Genomic DNA, 15,060 nt, shown 5'->3' with positions numbered 1-15,060 from the left:
TACTATTCCTGATAATATACAGCATCTCTGCTAGTTCCCTACTGGTCTACACTTTGGTTGCTTCTAGTCTCATGCTATTGCAAACAGTGCTGCAAAGATCACCTTGTACAGATAACATTTTGTATGCGTTCAGGTTTGCTGTTGGCAAGTTTATACTGAAGTGGAACTGCATTTTCCTTGTGATAGCTATTGTTAAAATGGCCCTTCATAGTAGTTAGACTCTCATTTACTTCTGTGTACTTTGCCACCAACAATACGTAAGTTTAAATATAAAACGTGCACAGTTATGACCATCTCCTGCCTCCTCTTCTTCAGCAGCAAGTCTTTCTTCCAAAATGAACATTTACTTTCCTAATGTCATTTCAAGTAAGATGGACCAAGTTAGACGTGAAGGATGCACTTCAGAAAAGTAATTCCAACTGACCATACAGTTTAATCTATGTTGTAAGTACTTACATAAAAAATAAATTAACATTTACTGAGCAGCCCCTAAGGGCCAGGCAGTGCTCTGAGCTGAATCCTTACATGGTCTTGAGGTCAATTCAATTGCCAACCTCAATTCAGATGAGGAAAGAAGCCCAGGCGTGAATAAGTGTCCCAGGTCATACAGCTTGTGAGCGACAAGCTGATGTCAGGGGCACCGCACAGTCTCCCTCCATTGCCTGTCTGTGCACAACCCCCTAGAAACTCAGAAAACTTCCAAATTTAGATCCCAAGCCACTTTCCAATAGTTAGATCTCTTACAGTAATATGGAAGTCTGGTGTGTTCAATCTTCAAACACTGGTTTGTCCTACATTTTTAGGAATAAATTAAACACAAAAGCATTTTCTTATCGTAGGAAAATATCTACCATATTGGCAAACGGACCTTCAAATCTGGGCTCGCAGTCAGTCAGGGATTTGATCCCAGCGTTAAGCCCTGAAATATTTATAAATGGAAATGTTTCACATAAAAAAAAATCACAACAAAAAATCCGTATATTCTATGACTTAGGAAAAGAAAAAAGTTAGCCCTGAGGAGCTCTCTTGCCATATAACCAACTGGTTTCTAAACACTTTATGGAAAAATTCAGCTTTCAACTCAAATCATTCAACTTGTCTTCCCACCTCAACCCCAAACATTATTTCCTTTGAATACATTTTGAGTCTCAACATGCTGCTTGTCTTGGAAAAAAGAACCCCAGAATTAGCAAGCAGGCACTCCTCTATTCAGCTTTCATTTCGTATTCAGATAGCGTAGCTATCGACAAATGATTCAACTTCTCCATAAGGCCTTACACATTTAGCCACAAACCTTCTAACAATAAAGGTCACATTCTTGTCATGCCTTCTGTTACCCGTCTTCTAGGTTGCGCTGAAGAAGCTGCCCATCTGTCAAGTCTTGAGACCCAACATGTAAACACTGGGCATCTGGAAAAGTCTGAGTTAACCTCAGAGGAATTCTCTTTTCAAAGACAATGGCCAAAACTTTATCAAATGTGCTTTACCAGCCGATGGACCTCAGCAAGTAAAGAGGTAGAATCACAGAAGTTTTAGATTTCAGCGATTTCCTTTTGTAACATCCCAGAGGATGCCTAGTTATTTCAAGGAATGTCAACAGATTCTCAAAATAGAGGTAATTCATTTTTTAAAAAAGAGAGAGACCGAGAAGCATTTGGCTTTCTTCAAAGGAATGAAGCACAGGTTGTCAATTCCAGATAATTTAGGAATTAGTACCTAATGCCAAAAGCCACCAAAAAATATGCCACTTGCTCCATAAGTCACATGTTTCAAAGTATGTTCTCAAAGGTCCTCCAGGAAAAGAGGTGTATAGTTAGATCCATTTGGGAAAAGAAGACTCTAGCCGTCTCTTGGAAATGTAGTATATTAAAGGGTCTGAAGGAACTCACAGTAATAAAATTAACTTTGTCTAACCTGGCCTCTTCCTTACTTATGTGGTCATGGGACCCCTTTCACTTGAAACTCAACACTCTAAGAATTCTCAGTGTGGGGAGTCCTCTTGGAGCATCCGGCCAGTCGCACCTCTGTTCTACCACTTTCTTCGCCCTGCCTGTCCGTCATGGTCACTGTCCACATCTCTTTCCCCTTGAAAACTGTAGTTTTGAAAGTAGGACTATGGTTGAGCCACACGAGTTTTTCCCACAGCACTCGGTTTACCACTGAATGACCCCAGAGGCTCACTGCAGCACTCAAAAGTCAGGAAGCATGAACAGAGAATCCAGAGAGCTGGGATAGGGATTTCTAGCACTTACTAAAGTGTTAAGCCATGCTCACTAGAACACACAATTCAAGATCTCTGTAAAAAGCTGTCAATATCCCTATCGGCAATGCCTCAAACAGATCCACAGAGCCCACCCCAGACCACTCTCCCTCCTTACCCATAATGAAAAGGAAGAAAATGGACATATTAAGAAAAAAAGCTCCCATCTGACTCTTCTTACCCACGCTCCCCCCAAGCCAGGCCTGCCCTCACTCTGCCAGGCCCTGAAGACTCATTCTGACTGTCCCTCAACTTTGAACAGAGTGACTATGGGTCAGGTGCCCCCAAAAAAGCACCCCGCTCATCCCCTTCCTCCCCAGGTATCCCCAATATAGTGTTTCCTCTCACCCCCTGCACAACCATAGATAACAAAGCTGCCACTTTCTTCACTTGAATCCACTGCTCTCCCTTCTCCAGAGGGGCTACTAGCTGACGCAGAACAAAGCATTAAGGCTCTGCTTCTGCAGGGTTGGCTGCTCCTGCAGCTGTACCAGGCTCCAAGATGAGAAACAAATCCTGTAGAACCTTCTGCAGGAACTAGCCTCAGGAGCACCTCTGAGACTGAACTGCCCTCCTTTTAAAAGGTGATGCTTAAAAAGAAAAAGAAAAAAGAAAAAAAAAAAGGCGATGCTTACGCTACCAGCACCCAAATGTCTTGGTGCGTTTGTTAAAAATGCGGGTGCCTGGGCTCCATCCCAGAACTCCTGTGTCAGAATCTCTGGGTGGGTTGTTGGGGCCGGGGTGGGGTGGGGGGGGCAGAGTGCTCAACAATCTACATTTAACAATTTACGTGTGAGTGATGGATGCATGCGACTTTGAACACTGCTGCTTTGAAAGACTAAGTGAAGAGGGAAAAGTGGGAGAAGGGATGATTTTGTGGTTAGAAGAGTAATGGCCTCCAAGAGGCATCCACGTCCTAGTCCCCACTACCTGGGGCTGTTCGCTTACAGGGCAGGTGTGATTAAGTTAAGGGTCCTGAGACAGGGAGGTTATCCTGGATTATAGGATGGGCCCAAGGGTCCACAAGGGCCCCTAAAGGTGAAAAACAGAGGCAGGGGAGTCAGAGAGAAAGATCTGGAGATAGCTCTAAAGATGGAGGATGGAACCATGAGCCAAAGTCTCAGACTGACCCTCCCAGCAACCAGAAGGAACCAGCCCCGCCAGCCCCTTAACGTTAGCACAGTGAGACTGATTTTGGACTTCTGACCTCCAGAACTGTAAGAGAATAAATCTGTGTTGCTCTAAGCCACTAAGTCCGTCAGAGTTTGTTATAGAATCGACAGGAAACTAACACACACACACACACACACACACACACACACACACACACAAATGAGAAACCAAAAAAAACCCAGCACTGCGCTAAGCCTGTAGCCCAGACATCAAATATATCTCCTTCCTAAGAGGCAGATATTTTAAGTGAAAAATGCCAGCTGGCAAATGCATCCAAGTTCTTCTGCCCCAAAAGCGGAGGAGGAAGACTGAGGCAGGAACAGCTTATGGAGTGTTTCAGGGGCACACTGATGGCAGTAAGCACCCATGGGTTCTTGCTCCATGCCAGGAGCTGTCCTCAGCTCTCACATCTGTGACATTGCTTCTTCCCCATTCCCTCAGGCAGTTACCGCTGGGCAGGGCAGGAGACCACATCACAAAGAGGAAAAGGGAGGTGTGATGGATGGAGGCAGTGACAGGGACCTCAGAGTCCCAAGGGGTGGGCAGGGCTAGCAAAGGGAGGAGGGGCGGCAGGGACCCAGGGAGGGGAGGGGAGGGAGTTGCTGGGATGGAGGTGCCAGTGGGGAGCGAGGAGGTCAGAGGTCTAGGTCAGGGAAGCTGCAGACAGCAGGGGCTGGAGTTCAACCTAGCTGCCTAGAGAGTGGAGGGGACAGTCAGGCCAGACATGGAAGCCACAGGTAGGAAGGGGGCAGGGCCACCTTGACTGGCCACCAAGCGGAAAATTCTACGATGGCTCTGAGGACCTAAGGGCCACATGCCCAGACTCAGCCAGACTCCTCTTCAGCTGGAAAGCAAAGCTGCGGTGTGGGGCCCGAGTGCCTTGGGGGACAATCATGGATTTGGATTCAGGAAAGCACCTTTTGAAAGCATCATCCTAAGTTAGGAGACAAACTTCCTTCCTCCAGCACTGACCCAGGAATGGGCGCAAAAGAATGAATATATTACAAATACCTTCAAAAATGATGTGCTTTATCATCCCAACTGCAGAACATGTTTATACATCTGTATAAAGAGGAAGGAACTCAAAATTTAGAGTAACTGAATTACCATGGGGGTGGGGAGATTTGGAGTCAATGTTTTTTTTTTTTTCATAACTTCACTGAAGTACAATTTACATACAATAAATGACACCCACTTAAAGTACACAGCTTTATAAGTTTTGCCAAATATATACATCACCACGAGCCACCACCACACTCAGAACTCACATTTCTGCTGCCCCCCAAAGTTCCCTTGGGCTCATTTCCAGTCCCACCCTCCAGCAGCCTACTGGTCTGTTTTCCACCCTATTGATTAGTCTGTATTTGAATTTCATATGGATAGAATCATACAGCACAGGGGCCAGAACAGCTTTTTCTGTAAAGGGCCAGACAGTAACTATTTTAGGCTCTGTGGCCCGTACAGTCTGTCACCACCAGCCAAGTCTGTCTGAAGAACACAAAAGCAGCCGTAGACAGTACAAAAATGACACGTGGCTGTGTTCCAATAAAGCTCGATTTGTGGACACAAATTTGAATTTCATGTCATTTTTACATTTCACCAGATAGCATTCTTATCTTAAATTTTTCCCCCAACCACTTAAAAAAAAAAAAGGAAATGTCACTCTCGGTGTTTTTGTAAAGACAGGCAGTGGGCCCAATTTGGCCTCTAGACAGGGGTCTACCAACCCCTAGTACAGTGTAGACTCCATTGCATCTGGATTCTCTTATTCAGTGTAATGTCTGAAATTCATTTGTATTGTTGTATAGATCAGTAATGCAGATTAATTACTACGCAGTATCCCAGTGTACGGTTACGGTTTATTCGTTTACCGGTGGATAAAGAGGCCTGACTATTTACATCTTGTTTAACATAATTTCTATTCATTGTTAAACCATTAAGAATATACCCTACAAAATGTTCAGGATGAAAAGCATACAAGCATAGGTATTTCCATTTTTTTTTTCCGATTTCTAAATTTCTATAACTTTTTTCCAAATTTCTAACTTGTATAACATAAAAATGCAAATCAGGGGCTGGGTCAGTTGGTAGCGGGCGTGACTCTTGATCTCAGGGTCGTGAGTTCAAGACCCACATTGGGTATAGAGCCTACTTAACTAATTAACTAAAGTAAAATAAAAATGAGATCAAATAAAAAAATTAGGAAGAATGCAAACCAATCTTATAAATTGAGTCAGAGTATTTCTTAAATAGTTTGCAGGCTCAGAGGCACACCTGGTACCTGGCGTTGCTTGAGGCCTGTGCCCAGAGCCGATGATAAAGGATTACCAACACATAATCCTAGGCAGCGAAATTCTCAGGCTCACAACGGCAGGGTTGCCCCAAGCCTATGATTTCTTCCTCTAGTTGCAGGAAAATAACCCTAAAAGAAATAACCCCAGAAGAAAGTGGTAAAGGGCTACCTTCAGCTTCGACCTATTTTCATTAAACTCATTTCTTCCTTTGGCACCCTTCACAGGCAAGGACAAAGCCTCCTAGTAAGAGGTGACTTATTAGGGGCTCCTGGCTGGCTCAGTTGGTGAACTGTGTGACTCTTCAAATCTGGGGTTGTGAGTTCAAGCCCCATGTGGGGTGTAAAGAGAACTTAAAAATAAAAATCTTAGGGAAAAAAAAAAAGATGTTATTTATTGGATGAGAGATCTCTAAAGAGCCTCCAGACAGCGTATCTGCAGCTCAGGTGTAATTTTCTTTGGAACAGAAACACAGCTGCGCTGTAAATTCAAGCTGCAGCCTAACAGTGCTAGCAGAATTCCTCTGCTCCACAGCTGCTACAAGAGCTTTCTGATGGGCCCTTCCTTGCAAAGAGACCATCTCCAGAACCTTCCCCCACAGATGAGTGCAGATCTGACTTCTTCAAAGCTACCCGTCTACTTGACATGCTTGAGTTATTCAGGGGGAAAAAAACCCCACAAAATTTACAAAACCATGCATAACTCCCCCACTCTTTTCCACATGTGTAACTTACATGGTAAACATCAGGGGGGGATGAGTTTCCTGCTCTGTCTTGGCATAGTCCTGTTTTGAATGTCATTTGCTTGCTTCCTCTTTTCCCTTCTGAACACTGGGCTAGGAATCGAAAGACTGGCTCTGAGAATCTCAGATAATCCTGCAGAAAGCAGAGCCAAGCAAGCACAGTCCCAGGTGACCGAAGGCCATCATGGGATGCCCAGGGGAGCAAACACATTCTTCTGTCATGGACACCAAGAGACCACGGTGGGTATGGGGTCACCTGCAAAGCTCCCGTGCCCTTGTTGCCCTGAGCTGGGAACTCACAGAGCCCAGAGCACACAGACAAGGTTAGCATGGGATATGAACATCCATTGGGCACTTCCTAATGGACCAACGGTTCAGTTCAAAGAGCTGAATGACTCAAAAACTCTCACGGGGCTGGCCTTTGAAGGAAAATGAGATACCGGATGCCCTAAGTTTGGGACATTTTGTGGGCACATGAGTCCCCATGAAGGCAAAAGAAGAAACTGGTTTTCAGCTTAGGCACGCATGAGCCTTTCCAAGTTTGAACTCAAATTAGCTGGTCTTGCTGCTGTACCGGGAGAAGATGAGACAGGCCCAGGCAATGCTTTGCAACCACTCAACATTTCAGTGGATCAGCAGAGGGCTAAAGATGTTTGTCTAGAAATAAGCAACTCAGTACATATGACCAAGACACAGGTACTCCCCAGCACACACAGCTGTCCTGTCTATGAAATATTCAAACGTCCTAAATCCTCCCACCCCCCTAATGCCATCACCCAGAAGGCCTTGGCTATCCCTGGGTGGGGGTCACTCATCTCCAGTCATTGTTGGTTAAAGAGCTATCAGGACAACTTCTCAGCGGACAGCATGTGGACAAAAGAGCATCTCTAATTGACAGTGCTGCTGGGATCCCAAACTGTGAAAGTTCTGAACCCTAGATTCCTAAAGTTGCTACCACCTTATTTCCCTAACAGTTTACACCATGCGATCTAACAGATAACAACTATAATTCACTAAGACACACTGTGTCTATCAACCCAAGTTAAAATAGAATCGAGGATCATGTTGATTTTAAGCACTTACTATGTGCCTGGCAGTGTTCTAAGGACTGTATACATATTTTCATCTGATCGTCACCAGCACTGTCAGGTAGTTACCATGATCAGCCTCACTGTACAGATGAGGAAACCGAGACACACAGATTAATACCAAGGTCATGCACAAAGAGTCTAGCTCTTCCCGCATCCTTCCCACTGTTCCACCCAGTGCTCTCTGGCTCCGCTCTGGGGAAGAAGCTGTGGGGTGGAAATGCCCACCGGGTATGCTAAAGAGCTCTCTTGCAAATTCCTCTGTTTTCCATTAAGCAAATACACACATAGATGGGAACGGGAGAGTTAGTATCTTTATTTTCCCTTATATCGAAAACTCAATGTACTACCCTACAACTTGATTTTTTTTCTTTACAATCTATCTCTAATGGCCCTGGCGATCTATAGTCACCAAGCTGCTTCTGTGTTTTCTGATGCTGCAGGGGCAGGGTCATTTAACACGAAGGTCCCCTCGCGCCCATGCCCATGTGGAGACAGCAGTGGGGTAGTGTCTGAGGCAGGAGTGACTCTTCACCTGGTTCTTAATTTTTCTTAAAAAGATGCTTAGGTGTCTTCCATCCTAAATAATGTTACTACGAATAAAAATTTAAAGGCAAGGAAAATATGCTTCTTACCTTCCCTTTTTCTATGCCCCTCTCTTTTCCTTTTGAATTGAGCTTCTAAAATGAATGGCCTTAAGGTGCAGCTCAGTTCCTTATTTAAACACTATTCTCTGGTCTTCTAAGGGCTCACACTGTCTCAGGTTCCTTTGAGGGCTTTGTGGGATTTTTGTGGGGGTTTTTCTGCCCCTTCTTTGACCATGATCCTCCATGGCCTTTCTCCATCTGTGCTCTTGCTCTGCACTGTCCTCAGACTGTGGTCCCCAGACCAGCAGCAGCAGCATCACTTGGAAGCATGTCACTCTGGCTTCCCTCCCCACCCACTGAATTAAAAATCTCTGGGGGTGGGATCCAGTGGCGTGTGATTTAGCCATCTTCTAGGTGATTCTGACGCATGCGAAAGGTTGAGAATCACTGCCTCTGACGAACCCATGCCTGGCAGGCACCTGCCCCCACTGTCTGGTGATTCCCAGTCCCTCACCCTGAACCCCAGCTTCTTCTCCAGCTGCACATCCACCCATGTGCACACGCTCTCCAGATATCCCGGCCTTGCCACTCCATAGGCTTTTAAACTTAATGCTGTCCCAAAAGGACTTCTCTTCTCCCCTAGAGTCTGTGCATTCTCCATGTTCCCCAACAACCCATGCCAACACCGCATCCCCTCCCATCCAAGACAGATTCCACCAAGACATTGTAGACACCTGCTTTCCCCTCACCTCCCTGCTCTGACCAGCTACCAGGTCAGGTGGATGCACCTGCCCTCTTCCTTTCTGTGGCCTCCCCTTGGGACCATATCGTTTCTCAGCTGAACTAAACCAGCTTCCAATGAGACATCCTGTGCCTACTAGTGCAGTATCTGTCCCTTCGGATCCCTTCATACTGTTGTCAAGAAACCCCTCTAGAACAAGAGCCTAAAGGCAAAGGCCTCACCTCCAACCTCGGCTGTCCGCTGCCCTCAGCACTGAGTCCCCACCTGTCAACAAGGGAGTCTTGTTTCAGTCCCTAGCCTTGCTTTCTGCTGGTCCTGCAGCCATACCAAACAGATGTCACCATGTCACCACCGGCCCCATGTGGCTTCTCTCCGTGTCTCTGCCCAGGAAGTCGGCGGGCTAACAGGCATGGGAAGAGATGTCCCCACTCAGTCATCAGGGCAATGCACAACAGATCACGGCAACCAGATACCACTTTATGCATATTAAGCCAGCCAACATCTCAGAGTTGGGCAGTGTTAGGAGTCAGCTGCGGTGTGGAAGTAGAGCAGCCCTGAGCAGTACTGGTGGCAGGGAGGACCACAGCAGGTGTCTGGGAGGAAGTCTGTGTAAAGTAAGGATAGCCGTGGACAATGCCTTAGCAGTCCTATTCTTGGAAATAAATCCCCACGGTTTTTACTTAGGTCCATAAGGTCCATCCTTGACACATACAAGGATGTTTGTCACAGAATCCAGCAACTGGAAGCAATATGGACAGGTGTCATTGGGAGGCTGGAGAGGTGAAAGGCAGCGGATGCAAGCTTTGGGTGACTACTTGTATCAATGGCCCCAGTGAACTTCCCCATAACCACGCCCTTTGAAATGTGACATTTCAGTCTATACCATCAAGAGGTAGAATCTTTCCCCCAACACTGCAAATCTGGGTCAGACCTGTGACTTGTTTCGGCCAATAGAGTACGAGAGAAATGACTGTGTGTAGGTTCCAAGTCCCGACTTGTGCATTTTCCCTCTCTTAGACTCTTGCCTTGCCACTGTGTGACCAATTTTGGGCTGGCCTGATGCATGACATCAATGTGCCAATGCCCTCTTCAATTATCCCGCCCCTAGCAGATAAATAAGCGACACCAGCTGAAATGAGCAGAACCAGACACACATCAGCCAATCCACTTCACCAATGACAAAGACACATGAAAAATGAATGACTGTTATTTTAAGCCACTACATTTGGGGTGGTTTATTGTGAAGCGTAACTAATGGATACGCACCCCAAGGAGTACTATGCAGCAATTAGAGGTAACAGAATAGATGGGTCCATGGCAACACTAATTGGTTTTTCACAGCATAGAGCTAACTGGAAAAGAAATGGAATGAGATAATTTATACAAATGTAACTGTGTTAAGGTAGCCACACAAACCAGTAATGCCTATTTTATTTTTAAAAAACCATGCAAGGGGCGCCTGGGTGGCTCAGTGAGTTAAAGCCACTGCCTTGGGCTTGGGTCATGATCCTAGGGTCCTGGGATTGAGCCCCACATCGGGCTCTTTGCTCAGCAAGGAGCCTGCTTCCTCCTCTCTCTCTCTGCCTACCTCTCTGCCTACTTGTGATCTCTGTCAAATAAATAAATAAAATCTAAAAAAAAAAAAAAAAAAGAAACCATGCAAAATTAAAGATTCACGTTTAACCCATAAACATGGTTGCCTATGGTTTGGTGGGACAGGAGGGGTAGGTTGGGAAACAACGCAAGGCCCATGATCGTGGTGTGAACTGAGGAATTCAACTTCTCCACAGTCCACAGCTAGTAATGCCCGCTCCTCTGGTAAGCTCCAGCCCAGGTGAGGCTTCTTCTCTTTGGGGCCGGCTGCATCGTTGTCTCTCAAACAGTGAAGAAAGCTTGTAGAAGAATGAGAAAGTGCATTTACCAGTCTTGTGATTGTCTACAGGTCTGTTTTCCTAACGAGATGGTCACTTTGAGTGTAGAGCCCTAGTTTTCCTGGAACACCCAGTGTCCACACAGCAAGACACTGCACACGCTGGTGAACGAAAGAACTTTATCATTCTGTAAACGAGAGTCTTCAGCCTCGGAACGACTGACATTTTGGACTTGGCATTTCTGTCACAGACAGTGGTGTGCATGTGGAGGAAGCACCGTTCTGTGTCCTGCAGGCTGTGAAGCCTCCCTGTCTCCACTCACTAGATGCCACTAGTGCCCTCCCACGTTGTGACCATCAAAAATGTCTCCCAACATTGCCCTCTGTTCCCTGATGGCCAAAATCACTCCCTGATTGGGGAGCGCTGACTTAAAAGGATTGGGCTACACACGGCTGCAATTCTGAGATGGCACTTGAGAAACACTGAACAAGTTTGACAGAGACACTGTCAGAGTTTATAACTCTAATTACATCATTCTGCATATAGCAGCTTCCAGGGAGGACTGGATGACCAGCGCGGTTCCTTCTTCCACGGTTCTCACCCACCAGCCCAAAGCGGTTTTAGCTCACTACCCTACGGGGAAAGACCAAATACAGAATTCATGTGAGTTTTCCCATCCACACAGAAATGTTTCTCCTCAGGAGTTTTAGTCAAACCCCTGTTCTGCCAAGTTTAAATCTGTGTCTTTAAGTCCACGAGTGACGCTGCTAAGTTTTCTCTGTGACACTGCACAGGCTGTTCACCGGCTGAGGCCACTGAAGCAGGCCTTCCTGCTCCGTGTTATTAACGAAAACCTGAAAACCAATGTGTAACCAAGCTAAAAGAATTCTGGCTTATTGGTCTTGTGTGTGCCACCAGGGCAAACATTAGGCATTTTAATAAGTTCATTCAGACCATTGGTAATCACTGTAGGCTACTGACTCCAGACAAGTATTTGTCTTGGAGGCCTCTCCATGGACAGACGGAGCTGAACTATGCTGCTTTTGTTCATGTAGATGGAGGGTAACAATGGAAAATACAAAGCACTCCCATCATTCACTCCTTGCAATGCTACAAATCAGGATGGTTCCACAAAGATCTGAGTGGGTCCTCTTCCTTTATATTTTCACATTCCTCCTCTGCCACCTCCAACTTTAAATTACAATGATGCTAAGATCATCAGTGGATGCCTAAATCAGTGGGTAAAATGGTGTTGGCAAAAAGTACACTTACATGGTCTCAAAACTGGTCCCCACTGACTTATTATAAGTGAAAGGGTCCCTTTTACAAGATCCGGCCCATATCACTGTGACCAAGTGACCAAATGGTGACGCCAATATGGAAGCAACCTGCTAACGCCTGCCTCCTGGTGTAATAGGATCAGAAACGTCCAGCACTGCCTAAGTCGTTTGTTGTCCGAACTGTCTAATGTGAACCTCATCGTAAGGAAAGAGACAAACCAGGCTGTGGAACATTCTAGAAGAAACTGGCCTGGACTCTTCTAAGATGTCAATGTCATAAGGCAAGAAAAGGCTGGGGACTTTCCCAGATTAAAAGTGACTAAAAAGACATGGTGACTAAATGGAATTTCTAGATCCTGACTGGATCCTTGAACAAAAAGCGGGGGCAAAGGACATTTTGGGAAATCTGAATAGGGGCTATACTACGCACCATTAAATCAATGATAAATTCCTTCAGTGTGATGAAGGTACTATGATTATATAAGAGAACATCTTTGTTCTCGGGAGATATAAACTAAAGTATTTAGGGAGTAAATGTCATGTCTGCAATTTACCTCACAGTGATGTAGCAACAACAAAAATAAATGAATATACACATACACACAGGGAAATAGAGCAAATGTGGCAAAACATTAGCTGGCAAAGGCAAACGAAGGAGTCTACAGAATTTAAGTGAGGGAGAATTAATTGTTCTTTCAGTTTTCCCACAGATTCGAGATTTTTCAAAATTAAAGTTGGTCGGGCAGAGAACGCTAGGTACAGATCTATTGCTATGATATATAATCAAGCCAGAATGTTTCAGAGATGCACTGCCCATGGGAAAAGGTATCAAAAACCAATTATTAGGGGTGTCTGGGTGGCTCAGTTGGTTAAGCATCTGCCTTTGGCTCAGGTTATGATCCCAGAGTCCTGGGATGGAGTCCGCACCAGGCTCCCTGCTCAGTGGGGAGTCTGCTTCTCCCTCTCCCTCGGCCCTTGCTCACATTCTCTCTCTCATTCACTCTCTCTCTCAAATAAATACAATCTTTTAAAAAAATAAAAATAAAATTATTTCAAAAAGAATCACACATTATATTCTGCCTCAAATCTGAAGTAACCTGAGTTAATTTGTTTGGAAGCATAATGTTGTTTTTTTTTTTTTTTTTTTAAGATTTTATTTATTTATTTATTTGACAGACAGAGATCACAAGCAGGCAGAGAGGCAGGCAGAGAGAGAGGAGGAAGCAGGCTCCCTGCCTGAGCAGAGAGCCCGATGCGGGGCTCGATCCCAGGACCCTGAGATCATGACCTGAGCCGAAGGCAGCGGCCTAACCCACTGAGCCACCCAGGCGCACCTGGAAGCATAATGTTAAAAAAAAAAAATCTCTGAGTCCAATCCAACATGTTTTGACTCTTGTTGTCACATTAACAGTGAGGGGAAATCAGAAGTTTTGATAAATCAGAGCTCTTAAAAACCCTAGAAATTTCTCATCGATATGATAATGGGCTTGAAGATTTATGCACACACCAAATGAATCCCAGGCAAAGATTAAAGTAATCTTTGTAATTTGTTAACGCAAATGCTCTCAAGAGAATATAGAGAAATCTTGCCAGGAAAGGCCTGTGCTTCCAGCAAACAGTAACAATCAGCAACTTAGAATAAAACGACAAAGATTTTCGTTAGTACACCTTACTTCTTCATGACCCAAATTCATTTATTTTTGGATTCTGGACTTGTGCAATTCTGGCATTCCATTGAGAGTTCATGTAATAGTCAACAAGAATAGTTTGCTGCAAAAAGGAGAAAGCTGCACAATCAAGCATGTGCTTGTTTGCAAGGGGGTTAGAGAGAAAAAATTAGCTTAATATTTTAATAGGGCCACTTGGGTGTTAAAACTTTGAGACCAGGTCCTTCCTCAAAGACAAGTTTCTACACCAAATGCTCTGGTCCCTTTGTTCAAATTTAGCGAGCCATCTCTTTGTGTCTGGGAGCTCAAAAGAAGATCCTGAAGTTAAGAGAAAACTCGGTAGGGATGTGTGGGGTGGGACTGGGGGGTGGGGGGAGTGGGGAGACACATGCATATGAGCACATGTTTATGAGAAAGGGGACTTTTGCTTTCCGCAGTTCTCAACAGATCCCTGACCTCCCAAAAAGGTGAGAGCCAATGCCTTTTGAGATATGCAGTAATCTCTTCCCAGGGCTTGAAACACCAGGGAATTTCAAGCACCTGCCAGGTGTACTTTTACATTCAAAGGGGCCTCTGATCCCTTATCTTCTATTTCCATCTCTTTCACCAACGTGCTGGCTTGTCAGGATGCCAACCTGCTATTTTGGAGCTCTGTTTCATTGTTTCCACCCTTGGCCAAGGAAATCTTTGCTCTCAGACATAAAACCAACTTTGCACAGGGAAGTGACCCTAAAGTCTAAGTAACAGAAGGGTCCTGTTGGAGGCACTTGGCACCATAAACTGAATAGTAAACAAAGGCAGGCAATTCACTCTGTACTTTTCCACCACAATTTGTTCCAAGGAGAGAATTAACTTGAAAGTGGTTATCTTTCATATACCATTTTACTATATATGATTATTTTATTTTTTATGAGAAGTCTTTTATAGGTTTTATAAAAAAAAAGTCAAATCTGGAAATCTAGATTCTGAACATAGACTATTCTTATTTAGGAAAAAAAAAAGTAGGAATCAGTGACCACTCAATTCCACCAAATGGAATTTGAATCTACTTTTGGTTGTGAAATTTCAGCACCAGAAAAAATGTCAGTGACTAGAGAGTGCAAGCTGTTCATTTTACATATGCAAAAATAAAAGTCCTATGATACCCAATGTCACACAGTTAGTTGGTCACAGACTCCAAACTCCAAACCTCTTGACACCTAGTCCAATGTTCTTGGGGACCTCACCTGGCTTCTTCACATTAATGCATTCTGCAAGAAAAAATTCCCTTTCTTCTTCCTTCTAAAAATATATCAGTAGATAAGAACCTCTCACTGGAAACCAAAATTGTTCCAGAAAATTGTATGAGATGTCAAGTGT

At 44.7% G+C, this 15,060-nt stretch overlaps 1 protein-coding gene across 2 annotated transcripts in view; it reads right to left on the bottom strand.

The window, feature by feature from the left end:
* Positions 1-15,060, bottom strand: part of CMTM8 (CKLF like MARVEL transmembrane domain containing 8) — a 106,415-nt gene that overhangs the window by 44,464 nt on the left and 46,891 nt on the right. The window lies entirely within an intron of this gene.

This window comes from Lutra lutra, chromosome 1 (genome assembly GCF_902655055.1).
Source record: "Lutra lutra chromosome 1, mLutLut1.2, whole genome shotgun sequence".
Classification (NCBI taxonomy): Eukaryota; Metazoa; Chordata; class Mammalia; order Carnivora; family Mustelidae; genus Lutra; species Lutra lutra.
This window is presented reverse-complemented; position numbering and strand designations above follow the sequence as displayed.